An 18880-nucleotide genomic window follows, 5' to 3' on the forward strand; every position below is an offset into this window, starting at 1 on the left:
GTGTTCTTGGGGTTTCTCTGGAGTGCCATCAAGGAAATCAAGGCTCCTTTCATGTGTGATGTGCAACACGGATTTGCTCTGCACGCAGTGCAGGGGAATCGGGCCTCATCTCGCGGCGAGGGGGAAGGCTCATGGTTTTTCTCGAGTTGCGGCAGGAACCTGGGGTATATTCTCGAGTTACGACGGGGATGGCCCTTCCACCCACGTGTTTCTTCAGCGACATCAGGACTCCTGCCTAGTTGCGAGGGACAACTCTGGATTCTCCTCGAGGCTTGGCAGGGCAATTGGGACGCCTCTCCAGCTGAGGCGGGAGACCAAGGGTCCCTTTCCAAGTGCCACAGGAATCCTGGGACTCCTATCAAGTTTCACGAGGAGTCAGGCATCGTCTCCTTTGGAGGCACTGATCTCCGCGTACCTCTGGAATTTTCAAAGGATGTGAGGCTATCGGTCGCGATGAGGTGGGAACTAAGTCTTTCTCTGTGCTTTCCACAGGGGATTCAGACATCCTTTCGTCCTGGGAGATGCAAGACAAGCCTGCATTGAAGTCACTGCAGGGATATCCGGCCTTATTTCGAGTCAGGGCATCGCGGTGTCCATTCCACTTGAGGCCGCAAACTCAGGGTCCCTCTCACATACCTAGAGCTGAGAGAAGCCTCCTCTTGAGGTGCTTGTGGTAAGGTGGTATTCCTCTGGAGACGAATCCAGGGACTAACCTCTCTTTTCGAGTTGATTTTTGGTCCACAGAGTTCTTTCGTGTTGCTACAGTGACCTCAGGATCCCTCTATCCTTGAAACAGTGTTCTTGGGGTTTCTCTGGAGTGCCATCAAGGAAATCAAGGCTCCTTTCATGTGTGATGTGCAAGACGGAATTGCTCTGCACGCAGTACAGGGGAATCGGGCCTCATCTCGCATCGAGGGGGAAGTCTCATGGTTTTTCTCGAGTTGCGGCGGGAACCTGGGGTATATTCTCGAGTTACGACGGGGATGGCCCTTCCACCCACGTGTTTCTTCAGCCACGTCAGGACTCCTGCCTAGTTGCGAGGGACAACTCGGGATTCTCCTCGAGGCTTGGCAGGGCAATTGGAACGCCTCTCCAGCTGAGGCGGGAGACCAAGGGTCCCTTTCCACGTGCCACAAGAATCCTGGGACTCCTATCAAGTTTCACGAGGAGTCAGGCATCGTCTCCTTTGGAGGCACTGATCTCCGCGTACCTCTGGAGTTTTCAAAGGATGTGAGGCCTCCGGTCGCGATGAGGTGGGGAACTAGGTGTTTCTCTGTGGTCTCCACAGGGGATTCAGACATCCTTTCTTCTTGGGAGATGCAAGACGAGCCTGCATTCAAGTCACTGCAGGGATATCCAGCCTTATTTCGCGTCAGGGCATCGCGGTGTCCATTCCACTTGAGGCCGCAAACTCAGGGTCCCTCTCACATACCTAGAGCTGAGAGAAGCCTCCTCTTGAGGTGCATGTGGTAAGGTGGTATTCGTCAGGAGTCGAAGCCAGGGACTAACCTCTCATCTCGTGTTGATTCTTGGTCCACGGAGCTCTTTCGTGTTGCTACAGTGACCTCAGGATCCCTCTAGCCTTGAAACAGTGTTCTTGGGGTTTCTCTGGAGTGCCATGAAGGAAATCAAGGCTCCTTTCATGTGTGATGTGCAACACGGAATTGCTCTGCACGCAGTGCAGGGGAATCGGGCCTCATCTCGCGAGGAGGGGGAAGTCTCATGGTTTTTCTCGAGTTGCGGCGGGAACCTGGGGTATATTCTCGAGTTACGACGGGGATGGCCCTTCCACACACGTGTGTGTTCAGCCATGTCAGGACTCCTGCCTAGTTGCGAGGGACAACTCGGGATTCTCCTCTAGGCTTGGCAGATCAATTGGGACGCCTCTCCAGCTGAGACGGGAGACCAAGGGTCCCTTTCCACGTGCCACAGGAATCCTGGGTCTCCTATCAAGTTTCACGAGGAGTCAGGCATCGTCTCCTTTGGAGGCACTGATCTCCGCATACCTCTGGAGTTTTCAAAGGATTTGAGGCCTCCTGTCGCGATGAGGTGGGGAACTAGGTCTTTCTCTGTGGTCTCCACAGGGGATTCAGACACCCTTTCGTCTTGGGAGATGCAAGACGAGCCTGCATTCAAGTCACTGCAGGGATATCCAGCCTTATTTCGCGTCAGGGCGTCGCGGTGTCCATTCCACTTGAGGCCGCAAACTCAGGGTCCGTCTCACATACCTAGAGCTGAGAGAAGCCTCCTCTTGAGGTGCTTGTGGTAAGGTGGTATTCCTCAGGAGTCGAAGCCAGGGACTAACCTCTCATCTCGAGTTGATTTTTGGCCCACGGAGCTCTTTCGTGTTGCTACAGTGACCTCAGGATCCCTCTAGCCTTGAAACAGTGTTCTTGGGGTTTCTCTGGAGTGCCATCAAGGAAATCAAGGCTCCTTTCATGTGTGATGTGCAACACGGAATTGCTCTGCACGCAGTGCAGGGGAATCGGGCCTCATCTCGCGGCGAGGGGGAAGTCTCATGGTTTTTCTCGAGTTGCGGCGGGAACCTGGGGTATATTCTCGAGTTACGACGGGGATGGCCCTTCCACACACGTGTTTGTTGAGCCACGTCAGGACTCCTGCCTAGTTGCGAGGGACAACTCGGGATTCTCCTCGAGGCTTGGCAGGGCAATTGGGACGCCTCTCCAGCTGAGGCGGGAGACCAAGGGTCCCTTTCCACGCGCCACAAGAATCCTGTGACTCCTATCAAGTTTCACGAGGAGTCAGGCATCGTCTCCTTTGGAGGCACTGATCTCCGCGTACCTCTGGAGTTTTCAAAGCATGTGAGGCCTCCGGTCGCGATGAGGTGGGGAACTAGGTCTTTCTCTGTGGTCTCCACAGGGGATTCAGACATCCTTTCATCTTGGGAGATGCAAGACGAGCCTGCATTCAAGTCACTGCAGGGATATCCAGCCTTATTTCGCGTCAGGGCATCGCGGTGTCCATTCCACTTGAGGCCGCAAACTCAGGGTCCCTCTCACATACCTAGAGCTGAGAGAAGCCTCCTCTTGAGGTGCTTGTGGTAAGGTGGTATTCCTCTGGAGTCGAAGCCAGGGACTAACCTCTCATCTCGAGTTGATTTTTGGCCCACAGAGCTCTTTCGTGTTGCTACAGTGACCTCAGGATCCCTCTAGCCTTGAAACAGTGTTCTCGGGTTTTTTCTGGAGTGCCATCAAGGAAATCAAGGCTCCTTTCATGTGTGATGTGCAACACGGAATTGCTCTGCACGCAGTGCAGGGGAATCGGGCCTCATCTCGCGGCAAGGGGGAAGTCTCATGGTTTTTCTCGAGTTGCGGCGGGAACCTGGGGTATATTCTCGAGTTACGACGGGGATGGCCCTTCCACCCACGTGTTTGTTCAGCCACGTCAGGACTCCTGCCTAGTTGCGAGGGACAACTCTCGATTCTCCTCGAGGCTTGGCAGGGCAATTGGGACGCCTCTCCAGCTGAGGCGGGAGACCAAGTGTCCCTTTCCAAGTGCCACAGGAATCCTGGGACTCCTATCAAGTTTCACGAGGAGTCAGGCATCGTCTCCTTTGGAGGCACTGAACTCCGCGTACCTCTGGAGTTTTCAAAGGATGTGAGGCCTCCGGTCGCGATGAGGTGGGGAACTAGGTGTTTCTCTGTGGTCTCCACAGGGGATTCAGACATCCTTTCTTCTTGGGAGATGCAAGACGAGCCTGCATTCAAGTCACTGCAGGGATATCCGGCCTTATTTCGAGTCAGGGCATCGCGGTGTCCATTCCACTTGAGGCCGCAAACTCAGGATCCCTCTCACATACCTAGAGCTGAGAGAAGCCTCCACTTGAGGTGCTTGTGGTAAGGTGGTATTCCTCTGGAGTCGAAGCCAGGGACTAACCTCTCATTTCGTGTTGATTCTTGGTCCACGGAGCTCTTTCGTGTTGCTACAGTGACCTCAGGAACCCTCTAGCCTTCAAACAGTGTTCTTGGGGTTTCTCTGGAGTGCCATCAAGGAAATCAAGGCTCCTTTCATGTGTGATGTGCAACACGGAATTGCTCTGCACGCAGTGCAGGGGAATCGGGCCTCATCTCGCGGCGAGGGGGAAGTCTCATGGTTTTTCTCGAGTTGCGGCGGGAACCTGGGGTATATTCTCGAGTTACGACGGGGATGGCCCTTCCACACACGTTTGTGTTCAGCCATGTCAGGACTCCTGCCTAGTTGCGAGGGACAACTCGGGATTCTCCTCGAGGCTTTGCAGGGCAATTGGGATGCCTCTCCAGCTGAGACGGGAGACCAAGGGTCCCTTTCCACGTGCCACAGGAATCCTGGGTCTCCTATCAAGTTTCACGAGGAGTCAGGCATCGTCTCCTTTGGAAGCACTGATCTCCGCATACCTCTGGAGTTTTCAAAGGATTTGAGGCTTCCTGTCGCGATGAGGTGGGGAACTAGGTCTTTCTCTGTGGTCTCCACAGGGGATTCAGACACCCTTTCGTCTTGGGAGATGCAAGACGAGCCTGCATTCCAGTCACTGCAGGGATATCCGGCCTTATTTCGAGTTAGGGCATCGCGGTGTCCATTCCACTTGAGGCCGCAAACTCAGGGTCCCTCTCACATACCTTGAGCTGAGAGAAGCCTCCTCTTGAGGTGCTTGTGGTAAGGTGGTATTCCTCTGGAGTCGAAGCCAGGGACTAACCTCTCATCTCGAGTTGATTTTTGGCCCACGGAGCTCTTTCGTGTTGCTACAGTGACCTCAGGATCCCTCTAGCCTTGAAACAGTGTTCTTGGGGTTTCTCTGGAGTGCCATCAAGGAAATCAAGGCTCCTTTCATGTGTGATGTGCAACACAGAATTGCTCTGCACGCAGTGCAGGGGAATCGGGCCTCATCTCGCGGCGAGGGGGAAGTCTCATGGTTTTTCTCGAGTGGCGGCGGGAACCTGGGGTATATTCTCGAGTTACGACGGGGATGGCCCTTCCACACACGTGTTTGTTCAGCCATGTCAGGACTCTTGCCTAGTTGCGAGGCACAACTCGGGATTCTCCTCGAGGCTTGGCAAGGCAATTGGGACGCCTCTCCAGCTGAGGCGGGAGACCAAGAGTCCCTTTCCACGTGCCACAGGAATCCTGGGACTCCTATCAAGTTTCACGAGGAGTCAGGCATCGTCTCCTTTGGAGGCACTGATCTCCGCGTACCTCTGGAGTTTTCAAAGGATGTGAGGCCTCCGGTCGGGATGAGGTGGGGAACTAGGTCTTTCTCTGTGGTCTCCACAGGGGATTCAGACATCCTTTCATCTTGGGAGATGCAAGACGAGCCTGCATTCAAGTCACTGCAGGGATATCCAGCCTTATTTCACGTCAGGGCATTGCGGTGTCCATTCCACTTGAGGCTGCAAACTCAGGGTCCCTCTCACATACCTAGAGCTGAGAGAAGCCTCCTCTTGAGGTGCTTGTGGTAAGGTGGTATTCCTCAGGAGTCGAAGCCAGGGACTAACCTCTCATCTCGAGTTGATTTTTGGCCCACGGAGCTCTTTCGTGTTGCTACAGTGACCTCAGGATCCCTCTAGCCTTGAAACAGTGTTCTTGGGGTTTCTCTGGAGTGCCATCAAGGAAATCAAGGCTCCTTTCATGTGTGATGTGCAACACGGAATTGCTCTGCACGCAGTGCAGGGGAATCTGGCCTCATCTCGCGGCGAGGGGGAAGTCTCATGGTTTTTCTCGAGTTGCGGCGGGAACCTGGGGTATATTCTCGAGTTACGACGGGGATGGCCCTTCCACCCACGTGTTTGTTCAGCCACGTCAGGACTCCTGCCTAGTTGCGAGGGACAACTCTGGATTCTCCTCGAGGCTTGGCAGGGCAATTGGGACGCCTCTCCAGCTGAGGCGGGAGACCAAGTGTCCCTTTCCACGTGCCACAGGAATCCTGGGTCTCCTATCAAGTTTCACGAGGAGTCAGGCATCGTCTCCTTTGGAGGCACTGATCTCCGCATACCTCTGGAGTTTTCAAAGGATTTGAGGCCTCCTGTCGCGATGAGGTGGGGAACTAGGTCTTTCTCTGTGGTCTCCACAGGGGATTCAGACAACCTTTCGTCTTGGGAGATGCAAGACGAGCCTGCATTCCAGTCACTGCAGGGATATCCGGCCTTATTTCGAGTCAGGGCATCGCGGTGTCCATTCCACTTGAGGCCGCAAATTCAGGGTCCCTCTCACATACCTAGAGCTGAGAGAAGCCTCCTCTTGAGGTGCTTGTGGTAAGGTGGTATTCCTCTGGAGTCGAAGCCAGGGACTAACCTCTCATCTCGAGTTGATTTTTGGTCCACGGAGCTGTTTCGTGTTGCTACAGTGACCTCAGGATCCCTCTAGCCTTGAAACAGTGTTCTTGGGGTTTCTCTGGAGTGCCATCAAGGAAATCAAGGCTCCTTTCATGTGTGATGTGCAACACAGAATTGCTCTGCACACAGTGCAGGGGTATCGGGCCTCATCTCGCGGCGAGGGGGAAGTCTCATGGTTTTTCTCGAGTTGCGGCGGGAACCTGGGGTATATTCTCGAGTTACGACGGGGATGGCCCTTCCACACACGTGTTTGTTCAGCCACGTCAGGACTCTTGCCTAGTTGCGAGACACAACTCGGCATTCTCCTCGAGGCTTGGCAAGGCAATTGGGACGCCTCTCCAGCTGAGGCGGGAGACCAAGTGTCCCTTTCCACGTGCCACAGGAATCCTGGGACTCCTATCAAGTTTCACTAGGAGTCAGGCATCGTCTCCTTTGGAGGCACTGATCTCCGCGTACCTCTGGAGTTTTCAAAGGATGTGAGGCCTCCGGTCGCGATGAGGTGGGGAACTAGGTCTTTCTCTGTGGTCTCCACAGGGGATTCAGACATCCTTTCATCTTGGGAGATGCAAGTCGAGCCTGCATTCAAGTAACTGCAGGGATATCCAGCCTTATTTCGCGTCAGGGCATCGCGGTGTCCATTCCACTTGAGGCCGCAAACTCAGGGTCCCTCTCACATACCTAGAGCTGAGAGAAGCCTCCTCTTGAGGTGCTTGTGGTAAGGTGGTATTCCTCTGGAGTCGAAGCCAGGGACTAACCTCTCATCTCGAGTTGATTTTTGGCCCACGGAGCTCTTTCGTGTTGCTACAGTGACCTCAGGATCCCTCTAGCCTTGAAACAGTGTTCTTGGGGTTTCTCTGGAGTGCCATCAAGGAAATCAAGGCTCCTTTCATGTGTGATGTGCAACACGGAATTGCTCTGCACGCAGTGCAGGGGAATCGGGCCTCATCTCGCATCGAGGGGTAAGTCTCATGGTTTTTCTCGAGTTGCGGCGGGAACCTGGGGTATATTCTCGAGTTACGACGGGGATGGCCCTTCCACCCACGTGTTTGTTCAGCCATGTCAGGACTCCTGCCTAGTTGCGAGGGACAACTCGGGATTCTCCTCTAGGCTTGGCAGGGCAATTGGGACGCCTCTCCAGCTGAGACGGGAGACCAAGTGTCCCTTTCCACGTGCCACAGGAATCCTGGGTCTCCTATCAAGTTTCACGAGGAGTCAGGCATCGTCTCCTTTGGAGGCACTGATCTCCGCATACCTCTGGAGTTTTCAAAGGATTTGAGGCCTCCTGTGGCGATGAGGTGGGGAACTAGGTCTTTCTCTGTGGTCTCCTCAGGGGATTCAGACACCCTTTCGTCTTGGGAGATGCAAGACGAGCCTGCATTCAAGTCACTGCAGGGATATCCAGCCTTATTTCGCGTCAGGGCGTCGCGGTGTCCATTCCACTTGAGTCCGCAAACTCAGGGTCCCTCTCACATACCTAGAGCTGAGAGAAGCCTCCTCTTGAGGTGCTTGTGGTAAGGTGGTATTCCTCAGGAGTCGAAGCCAGGGACTAACCTCTCATCTCGAGTTGATTTTTGGCCCACGGAGCTCTTTCGTGTTGCTACAGTGACCTCAGGATCCCTCTAGCCTTGAAACAGTGTTCTTGGGGTTTCTCTGGAGTGCCATCAAGGAAATCAAGGCTCCTTTCATGTGTGATGTGCAACACGGAATTGCTCTGCACGCAGTGCAGGGGAATCGGGCCTCATCTCGCGGCGAGGGGGAAGTCTCATGGTTTTTCTCGAGTTGTGGCGGGAACCTGGGTTATATTCTCGAGTTACGACGGGGATGGCCCTTCCACCCACGTGTTTGTTCAGCCACGTCAGGACCTCTGCCTAGTTGCGAGGGACAACTCGGGATTCTCCTCGAGGCTTGGCAGGGCAATTGGGACGCCTCTCCAGCTGAGGCGGGAGACCAAGGGTCCCTTTCCACGTGCCACAGGAATCCTGGGTCTCCTATCAAGTTTCACGAGGAGTCAGGCATCGTCTCCTTTGGAGGCACTGATCTCCGCATACCTCTGGAGTTTTCAAAGGATTTGAGGCCTCCTGTCGCGATGAGGTGGGGAACTAGGTCTTTCTCTGTGGTCTCCACAGGGGATTCAGACAACCTTTTGTCTTGGGAGATGCAAGACGAGCCTGCATTCCAGTCACTGCAGGGATATCCGGCCTTATTTCGAGTCAGGGCATCGCGGTGTCCATTCCACTTGAGGCCGCAAACTCAGGGTCCCTCTCACATACCTAGAGCTGAGAGAAGCCTCCTCTTGAGGTGCTTGTGGTAAGGTGGCATTCCTCTGGAGTCGAAGCCAGGGACTAACCTCTCATCTCGAGTTGATTTTTGGCCCACGGAGCTCTTTCGTGTTGCTACAGTGACCTCAGGATCCCTCTAGCCTTGAAACAGTGTTCTTGGGGTTTCTCTGGAGTGCCATGAAGGAAATCAAGGCTCCTTTCATGTGTGATGTGCAACACAGAATTGCTCTGCACGCAGTGCAGGGGAATCGGGCCTCATCTCGTGGCGAGGGGGAAGTCTCATGGTTTTTCTCGAGTTGCGGCGGGAACCTGGGGTATATTCTCGAGTTACGACGGGGATGGCCCTTCCACACACGTGTTTGTTCAGCCACGTCAGGACTCTTGCCTAGTTGCGAGACACAACTCGGGATTCTCCTCGAGGCTTGGCAAGGCAATTGGGACGGCTCTCCAGCTGAGGCGGGAGACCAAGGGTCCCTTTCCACGTGCCACAGGAATCCTGGGACTCGTATCAAGTTTCACGAGGAGTCAGGCATCGTCTCCTTTGGAGGCACTGATCTCCGCGTACCTCTGGAGTTTTCAAAGGATGTGAGGCCTCCGGACGCGATGAGGTGGGGAACTAGGTCTTTCTCTGTGGTCTCCACAGGGGATTCAGACATCCTTTCATCTTGGGAGATGCAAGACGAGCCTGCATTCAAGTCACTGCAGTGATATCCAGCCTTATTTCGCGTCAGGGCATCGCGGTGTCCATTCCACTTGAGGCCGCAAACTCAGGGTCCCTCTCACATACCTAGAGCTGAGAGAAGCCTCCTCTTGAGGTGCTTGTGGTAAGGTGGTATTCCTCTGGAGTCGAAGCCAGGGACTAACCTCTCATCTCGAGTTGATTTTTGGTCCACGGAGCTCTTTCGTGTTGCTACAGTGACCTCAGGATCCCTCTAGTATTGAAACAGTGTTCTTGGGGTTTCTCTGGAGTGCCATCAAGGAAATCAAGGCTCCTTTCATGTGTGATGTGCAATACGGAATTGCTCTGCACGCAGTGCAGGGGAATCGGGCCTCATCTCGCGGCGAGGGGGAAGTCTCATGGTTTTTCTCGAGTTGCGGCGGGAACCTGGGGTATATTCTGGAGTTACGACGGGGATGGCCCTTCCACCCACGTGTTTGTTCAGCCACGTCAGGACTCCTGCCTAGTTGCGAGGGACAACTCGGGATTCTCCTCGAGGCTTAGCAGGGCAATTCGAACGCCTCTCCAGCTGAGGCGGGAGACCAAGGGTCCCTTTCCACGTGCCACAAGAATCCTGAGACTCCTATCAAGTTTCACGAGGAGTCAGGCATCGTCTCCTTTGGAGGCACTGATCTCCGCGTACCTCTGGAGTTTTCAAAGGATGTGAGGGCTCCGGTCGCGATGAGGTGGGGAACTAGGTGTTTCTCTGTGGTCTCCACAGGGGATTCAGACATCCTTTCTTCTTGGGAGAAGCAAGACGAGCCTGCATTCAAGTCACTGCAGGGATATCCAGCCTTATTTCGCGTCAGGGCATCGCGGTGTCCATTCCACTTGAGGCCGCAAACTCAGGGTCCCTCTCACATACCTAGAGCTGAGAGAAGCCTCCTCTTGAGGTGCATGTGGTAAGGTGGTATTCGTCAGGAGTCGAAGCCAGGGACTAACCTCTCATCTCGTGTTGATTCTTGGTCCACGGAGCTCTTTCGTGTTGCTACAGTGACCTCAGGATCCCTCTAGCCTTGAAACAGTGTTCTTGGGGTTTCTGTGGAGTGCCATCAAGGAAATCAAGGCTCCTTTCATGTGTGATGTGCAACACGGAATTGCTCTGCACGCAGTGCAGGGGAATCGGGCCTCATCTCGTGGCGAGGGGGAAGTCTCATGGTTTTTCTCGAGTTGTGGCGGGAACCTGGGGTATATTCTCGAGTTGCGACGGGGATGGCCCTTCCACACACGTGTGTGTTCAGCCATGTCAGGACTCCTGCCTAGTTGCGAGGGACAACTCGGGATTCTCCTCGAGGCTTTGCAGGGCAATTGGGACGCCTCTCCAGCTGAGACGGGAGACCAAGGGTCCCTTTCCACGTGCCACAGGAATCCTGGGTCTCCTATCAAGTTTCACGAGGAGTCAGGCATCGTCTCCTTTGGAGGCACTGATCTCCGCATACCTCTGGAGTTTTCAAAGGATTTGAGGCCTCCTGTCGCGATGAGGTGGGGAACTAGGTCTTTCTCTGTGGTCTCCACAGGGGATTCAGACACCCTTTCGTCTTGGGAGATGCAAGACGAGCCTGCATTCAAGTCACTGCAGGGATATCCAGCCTTATTTCGCGTCAGGGCGTCGCGGTGTCCATTCCACTTGAGGCCGCAAACTCAGGGTCCCTCTCACATACCTAGAGCTGAGAGAAGCCTCCTCTTGAGGTGCTTGTGGTAAGGTGGTATTCCTCAGGAGTCGAAGCCAGGGACTAACCTCTCATCTCGAGTTGATTTTTGGCCCACGGAGCTCTTTCGTGTTTCTACAGTGACCTCAGGATCCCTCTAGCCTTGAAACAGTGTTCTTGGGGTTTCTCTGGAGTGCCATCAAGGAAATCAAGGCTCCTTTCATGTGTGATGTGCAACACGGAATTGCTCTGCACGCAGTGCAGGGGAAACGGGCCACATCTCGCGGCGAGGGGGAAGTCTCATGGTTTTTCTCGAGTTGCGGCGGGAACCTGGGGTATATTCTCGAGTTACGACGGGGATGGCCCTTCCACACACGTGTTTCTTCAGCGACGTCAGGACTCCTGCCTAGTTGCGAGGGACAACTCGGGATTCTCCTCGAGGCTTTGCAGGGCAATTGGAAAGCCTCTCCAGCTGAGGCGGGAGACCAAGGGTTCCTTTCCACGTGCCACAGGAATCCTGGGTCTCCTATCAAGTTTCACGAGGAGTCAGGCATCGTCTCCTTTGGAGGCACTGATCTCCGCATACCTCTGGAGTTTTCAAAGGGTTTGAGGCCTCTTGTCGCGATGAGGTGTGGAACTAGGTCTTTCTCTGTGGTCTCCACAGGGGATTCAGACAACCTTTCGTCTTGGGAGATGCAAGACGAGCCTGCATTCCAGTCACTGCAGGGATATCCGGCCTTATTTCGAGTCAGAGCATCGCGGTGTCCATTCCACTTGAGGCCGCAAACTCAGGGTCCCTCTCACATACCTAGAGCTGAGAGAAGCCTCCTCTTGAGGTGCTTGTGGTAAGGTGGTATTCCTCTGGAGTCGAAGCCAGGGACTAACCTTTCATCTCGAGTTGATTTTTGACCCACGGAGCTTTTTCGTGTTGCTACAGTGACCTCAGGATCCCTCTAGCCTTGAAACAGTGTTCTTGGGGTTTCTCTGGAGTGCCATGAAGGAAATCAAAGATCCTTTCATGTGTGATGTGCAACACGGAATTGCTCTGCACGCAGTGCAGGGGAATCGGGCCTCATCTCGCGGCGAGGGGGAAGTCTCATGGTTTTTCTCGAGTTGCGGCGGGAACCTGGGGTATATTCTCGAGTTACGACGGGGATGGCCCTTCCACACACGTGTTTGTTCAGCCACGTCAGGACTCTTGCCTAGTTGCGAGACACAACTCGGGATTCTCCTCGAGGCTTGGCAAGGCAATTGGGACGCCTCTCCAGCTGAGGCGGGAGACCAAGTGTCCCTTTCCACGTGCCACAGGAATCCTGGGACTCTTATCAAGTTTCACGAGGAGTCAGGCATCGTCTCCTTTGGAGGCACTGATCTCCGCGTACCTCTGGAGTTTTCAAAGGATGTGAGGCCTCCGGTCGCGATGAGGTGGGGAACTAGGTCTTTCTCTGTGGTCTCCACAGGGGATTCAGACATCCTTTCATCTTGGGAGATGCCAGACGAGCCTGCATTCAAGTCACTGCAGGGATATCCAGCCTTATTTCGCGTCAGGGCATCGCCGTGTCCATTCCACTTGAGGCCGCAAACTCAGGGTCCCTCTCACATACCTAGAGCTGAGAGAAGCCTCCTCTTGAGGTGCTTGTGGTAAGGTGGTATTCCTCTGGAGTCGAAGCCAGGGACTAACCTCTCATCTCGAGTTGATTTTTGGTCCACGGAGCTCTTTCGTGTTGCTACAGTGACCTCAGGATCCCTCTATCCTTGAAACAGTGTTCTTGGGGTTTCTCTGGAGTGCCATCAAGGAAATCAAGGCTCCTTTCATGTGTGATGTGCAACACGGAATTGCTCTGCACGCAGTGCAGGGGAATCGGGCCTCATCTCGCGGCGAGGGGGAAGTCTCATGGTTTTTCTCGAGTTGCGGCGGGAACCTGGGGTATATTCTCGAGTTACGACGGGGATGGCCCTTCCACCCACGTGTTTGTTCAGCCACGTCATGACCTCTGCCTAGTTGCGAGGGACAACTCGGGATTCTCCTCGTGGCTTGGCAGGGCAATTGGAACGCCTCTCCAGCTGAGGCGGGAGACCAAGGGTCCCTTTCCACGTGCCACAGGAATTCTGGGTCTCCTATCAAGTTTCACGAGGAGTCAGGCATCGTCTCCTTTGGAGGCACTGATCTCCGCATACCTCTGGAGTTTTCAAAGGATTTGAGGCCTCCTGTCGCGATGAGGTGGGGAACTAGGTCTTTCTCTGTGGTCTCCACAGGGGATTCAGACACCCTTTTGTCTTGGGAGATGCAAGACGAGCCTGCATTCCAGTCACTGCAGGGATATCCGGCCTTATTTCGAGTCAGGGCATCGCGGTGTCCATTCCACTTGAGGCCGCAAACTCAGGGTCCCTCTCACATACCTAGAGCTGAGAGAAGCCTCCTCTTGAGGTGCTTGTGGTAAGGTGGTATTCCTCTGGAGTCGAAGCCAGGGACTAACCTCTCATCTCGAGTTGATTTTTGGTCCACGGAGCTCTTTCGTGTTGCTACAGAGACCTCAGGATCCCTCTAGCCTTGAAACAGTGTTCTTGGGGTTTCTCTGGAATGCCATGAAGGAAATCAAGGCTCCTTTCATGTGTGATGTGCAACACAGAATTGCTCTGCACGCAGTGCAGGGGAATCGGGCCTCATCTCGCGGCGAGGGGCAAGTCTCATGGTTTTTCTCGAGTTGCGGCGGGAACCTAGGGTATATTCTCGAGTTACGACGGGGATCTCCCTTCCACACACGTGTTTGTTCAGCCATGTCAGGACTCCTGCCTAGTTGCGAGACACAACTCGGGATTCTCCTCGAGGCTTGGCAAGGCAATTGGGACGCGTCTCCAGCTGAGGTGGGAGACCAAGTGTCCCTTTCCACGTGCCACAGGAATCCTGGGACTCCTATCAAGTTTCACGAGGAGTCAGGCATCGTCTCCTTTGGAGGCACTGATCTCCGCGTACCTGTGGAGTTTTCAAAGGATGTGAGGCTATCGGTCGTTATGAGGTGGGAACTAAGTTTTTCTCTGTGCTTTCCACAGGGGATTCAGACATCCTTTCGTCCTGGGAGATGCAAGACGAGCCTGCATTGAAGTCACTGCAGGGATATCCGGCCTTATTTCGAGTCAGGGCATCGCGGTGTCCATTCCACTTGAGGCCGCAAACTCAGGATCCCTCTCACATACCTAGAGCTGAGAGAAGCCTCCTCTTGCGGTGCTTGTGGTAAGGTGGTATTCCTCTGGAGACGAATCCAGGGACTAACCTCTCTTTTCGTGTTGATTTTTGGTCCACAGAGTTCTTTCGTGTTGCTACAGTGATCTCAGGATCCCTCTATCCTTGAAACAGTGTTCTTGGGGATTCTCTGGAGTGCCATCAAGGAAATCAAGGCTCCTTTCATGTGTGATGTGCAAGACGGAATTGCTCTGCACGCAGTACAGGGGAATCGGGCCTCATCTCGCATCGAGGGGGAAGTCTCATGGTTTTTCTCGAGTTGCGGCGGGAACCTGGGGTATATTCTCGAGTTACGACGGGGATGGCCCTTCCACACACGTGTTTGTTCAGCCACGTCAGGACTCCTGCCTAGTTGCGAGGGACAACTCGGGATTCTCCTCGAGGCTTAGCAGGGCAATTGGAACGCCTCTCCAGCTGAGGCGGGAGACCAAGGGTCCCTTTCCACGTGCCACAAGAATCCTGGGACTCCTATCAAGTTTCACGAGGAGTCAGGCATCGTCTCCTTTGGAGGCACTGATCTCCGCGTACCTCTGGAGTTTTCAAAGGATGTGAGGCCTCCGGTCGGGATGAGGTGGGGAACTAGGTCTTTCTCTGTGGTCTCCACAGGGGATTCAGACATCCTTTCTTCTTGGGAGATGCAAGACGAGCCTGCATTCAAGTCACTGCAGGGATATCCGGCCTTATTTCGAGTCAGGGCATCGCGGTGTCCATTCCACTTGAGGCCGCAAACTCAGGATCCCTCTCACATACCTAGAGCTGAGAGAAGCCTCCTCTTGAGGTGCTTGTGGTAAGGTGGTATTCCTCTGGAGTCGAAGCCAGGGACTAACCTCTCATCTCGTGTTGATTCTTGGTCCACGGAGCTCTTTCGTGTTGCTACAGTGACCTCAGGATCCCTCTAGCCTTGAAACAGTGTTCTTGGGGTTTCTCTGGAGTGCCATCAAGGAAATCAAGGCTCCTTGCATGTGTGATGTGCAACACGGAATTGCTCTGCACGCAGTGCAGGGGAAACGGGCCACATCTCGCGGCGAGGGGGAAGTCTCATGGTTTTTCTCGAGTTGCGGCGGGAAACTGGGGTATATTCTCGAGTTAAGACGGGGATGGCCCTTCCACACACGTGTTTGTTCAGCCATTTCAGGACTCCTGCCTAGTTGCGAGGGACAACTCGGGATTCTCCTCGAGGCTTTGCAGGGCAATTGGGACGCCTCTCCAGCTGAGGCGGGAGACCAAGGGTCCCTTTCCACGTGCCATAGGAATCCTGGGTCTCCTATCAAGTTTCACGAGGAGTCAGGCATCGTCTCCTTTGGAGGCACTGATCTCCGCATACCTCTGGAGTTTTCAAAGGATTTGAGGCCTCCTGTCGCGATGAGGTGGGGAACTAGGTCTTTCTCTGTGGTCTCCACAGGGGATTCAGACACCCTTTCGTCTTGGGAGATGCGAGACGAGCCTGCATTCAAGTCACTGCAGGGATATCCAGCCTTATTTCACGTCAGGGCATTGCGGTGTCCATTCCACTTGAGGCTGCAAACTCAGGGTCCCTCTCACATACCTAGAGCTGAGAGAAGCCTCCTCTTGAGGTGCTTGTGGTAAGGTGGTATTCCTCTGGAGTCGAAGCCAGGGACTAACCTCTCATCTCGAGTTGATTTTTGGTCCACGGAGCTCTTTCGTGTTGCTACAGAGACCTCAGGATCCCTCTAGCCTTGAAACAGTGTTCTTGGGGTTTCTCTGGAATGCCATGAAGGAAATCAAGGCTCCTTTCATGTGTGATGTGCAACACAGAATTGCTCTGCACGCAGTGCAGGGGAATCGGGCCTCATCTCGCGGCGAGGGGCAAGTGTCATGGTTTTTCTCGAGTTGCGGCGGGAACCTAGGGTATATTCTCGAGTTACGACGGGGATCTCCCTTCCACACACGTGTTTGTTCAGCCATGTCAGGACTCCTGCCTAGTTGCGAGACACAACTCGGGATTCTCCTCGAGGCTTGGCAAGGCAATTGGGACGCGTCTCCAGCTGAGGTGGGAGACCAAGTGTCCCTTTCCACGTGCCACAGGAATCCTGGGACTCCTATCAAGTTTCACGAGGAGTCAGGCATCGTCTCCTTTGGAGGCACTGATCTCCGCGTACCTGTGGAGTTTTCAAAGGATGTGAGGCTATCGGTCGTTATGAGGTGGGAACTAAGTTTTTCTCTGTGCTTTCCACAGGGGATTCAGACATCCTTTCGTCCTGGGAGATGCAAGACGAGCCTGCATTGAAGTCACTGCAGGGATATCCGGCCTTATTTCGAGTCAGGGCATCGCGGTGTCCATTCCACTTGAGGCCGCAAACTCAGGATCCCTCTCACATACCTAGAGCTGAGAGAAGCCTCCTCTTGCGGTGCTTGTGGTAAGGTGGTATTCCTCTGGAGACGAATCCAGGGACTAACCTCTCTTTTCGTGTTGATTTTTGGTCCACAGAGTTCTTTCGTGTTGCTACAGTGATCTCAGGATCCCTCTATCCTTGAAACAGTGTTCTTGGGGATTCTCTGGAGTGCCATCAAGGAAATCAAGGCTCCTTTCATGTGTGATGTGCAAGACGGAATTGCTCTGCACGCAGTACAGGGGAATCGGGCCTCATCTCGCATCGAGGGGGAAGTCTCATGGTTTTTCTCGAGTTGCGGCGGGAACCTGGGGTATATTCTCGAGTTACGACGGGGATGGCCCTTCCACACACGTGTTTGTTCAGCCACGTCAGGACTCCTGCCTAGTTGCGAGGGACAACTCGGGATTCTCCTCGAGGCTTAGCAGGGCAATTGGAACGCCTCTCCAGCTGAGGCGGGAGACCAAGGGTCCCTTTCCACGTGCCACAAGAATCCTGGGACTCCTATCAAGTTTCACGAGGAGTCAGGCATCGTCTCCTTTGGAGGCACTGATCTCCGCGTACCTCTGGAGTTTTCAAAGGATGTGAGGCCTCCGGTCGGGATGAGGTGGGGAACTAGGTCTTTCTCTGTGGTCTCCACAGGGGATTCAGACATCCTTTCTTCTTGGGAGATGCAAGACGAGCCTGCATTCAAGTCACTGCAGGGATATCCGGCCTTATTTCGAGTCAGGGCATCGCGGTGTCCATTCCACTTGAGGCCGCAAACTCAGGATCCCTCTCACATACCTAGAGCTGAGAGAAGCCTCCTCTTGAGGTGCTTGTGGTAAGGTGGTATTCCTCAGGAGTCGAAGCCAGGGACTAACCTCTCATCTCGTGTTGATTCTTGGTCCACGGAGCTCTTTCGTGTTGCTACAGTGACCTCAGGATCCCTCTAGCCTTGAAACAGTGTTCTTGGGGTTTCTCTGGAGTGCCATCAAGGAAATCAAGGCTCCTTGCATGTGTGATGTGCAACACGGAATTGCTCTGCACGCAGTGCAGGGGAAACGGGCCACATCTCGCGGCGAGGGGGAAGTCTCATGGTTTTTCTCGAGTTGCGGCGGGAAACTGGGGTATATTCTCGAGTTAAGACGGGGATGGCCCTTCCACACACGTGTTTGTTCAGCCATTTCAGGACTCCTGCCTAGTTGCGAGGGACAACTCGGGATTCTCCTCGAGGCTTTGCAGGGCAATTGGGACGCCTCTCCAGCTGAGGCGGGAGACCAAGGGTCCCTTTCCACGTGCCATAGGAATCCTGGGTCTCCTATCAAGTTTCACGAGGAGTCAGGCATCGTCTCCTTTGGAGGCACTGATCTCCGCATACCTCTGGAGTTTTCAAAGGATTTGAGGCCTCCTGTCGCGATGAGGTGGGGAACTAGGTCTTTCTCTGTGGTCTCCACAGGGGATTCAGACACCCTTTCGTCTTGGGAGATGCGAGACGAGCCTGCATTCCAGTCACTGCAGGGATATCCGGCCTTATTTCGAGTCAGGGCATCGCGGTGTCCATTCCACTTGAGGCCGCAAACTCAGGGTCCCTCTCACATACCTAGAGCTGAGAGAAGCCTCCTCTTGAGGTGCTTGTGGTAAGGTGGTATTCCTCTGGAGTCGATGCCAGGGACTAACCTCTCATCTCGAGTTGATTTTTGGCCCACGGAGCTCTTTCGTGTTGCTACAGTGACCTCAGGATCCCTCTAGCCTTGAAACAGTGTTCTTGGGGTTTCTCTGGAGTGCCATCAAGGAAATCAAGGCTCCTTTCATGTGTGATGTGCAACACGAAATTGCTCTGCACGCAGTGCAGGGGAATCGGGCCTCATCTCGCGGCGAGGGGGAAGTCTCATGGTTTTTCTCGAGTTGCGGCGGGAACCTGGGGTATATTCTCGAGTTACGACGGGGATGGCCCTTCCACCCACGTGTTTCTTCAGCGACGTCAGGAATCCTGCCTAGTGGCGAGGGACAACTCTGGATTCTCCTCGAGGCTTGGCAGGGCAATTGGGACGCCTCTCCAGCTGAGGCGGGAGACCAAGTGTCCCTTTCCAAGTGCCACAGGAATCCTGGGACTCCTATCAAGTTTCACGAGGAGTCAGGCATCGTCTCCTTTGGAGGCACTGATCTCCGCGTACCTCTGGAGTTTTCAAAGGATGTGCGGCTATCGGTCGCGATGAGGTGGGGAACTAAGTCTTTCTCTGTGCTTTCCACAGGGGATTCAGACATCCTTTCGTCCTGGGAGATGCAAGACGAGCCTGCATTGAAGTCACTGCAGGGATATCCGGCCTTATTTCG

Source organism: Cervus elaphus, chromosome 18 (assembly GCF_910594005.1).
Source record: "Cervus elaphus chromosome 18, mCerEla1.1, whole genome shotgun sequence".
NCBI classification, from domain to species: Eukaryota; Metazoa; Chordata; class Mammalia; order Artiodactyla; family Cervidae; genus Cervus; species Cervus elaphus.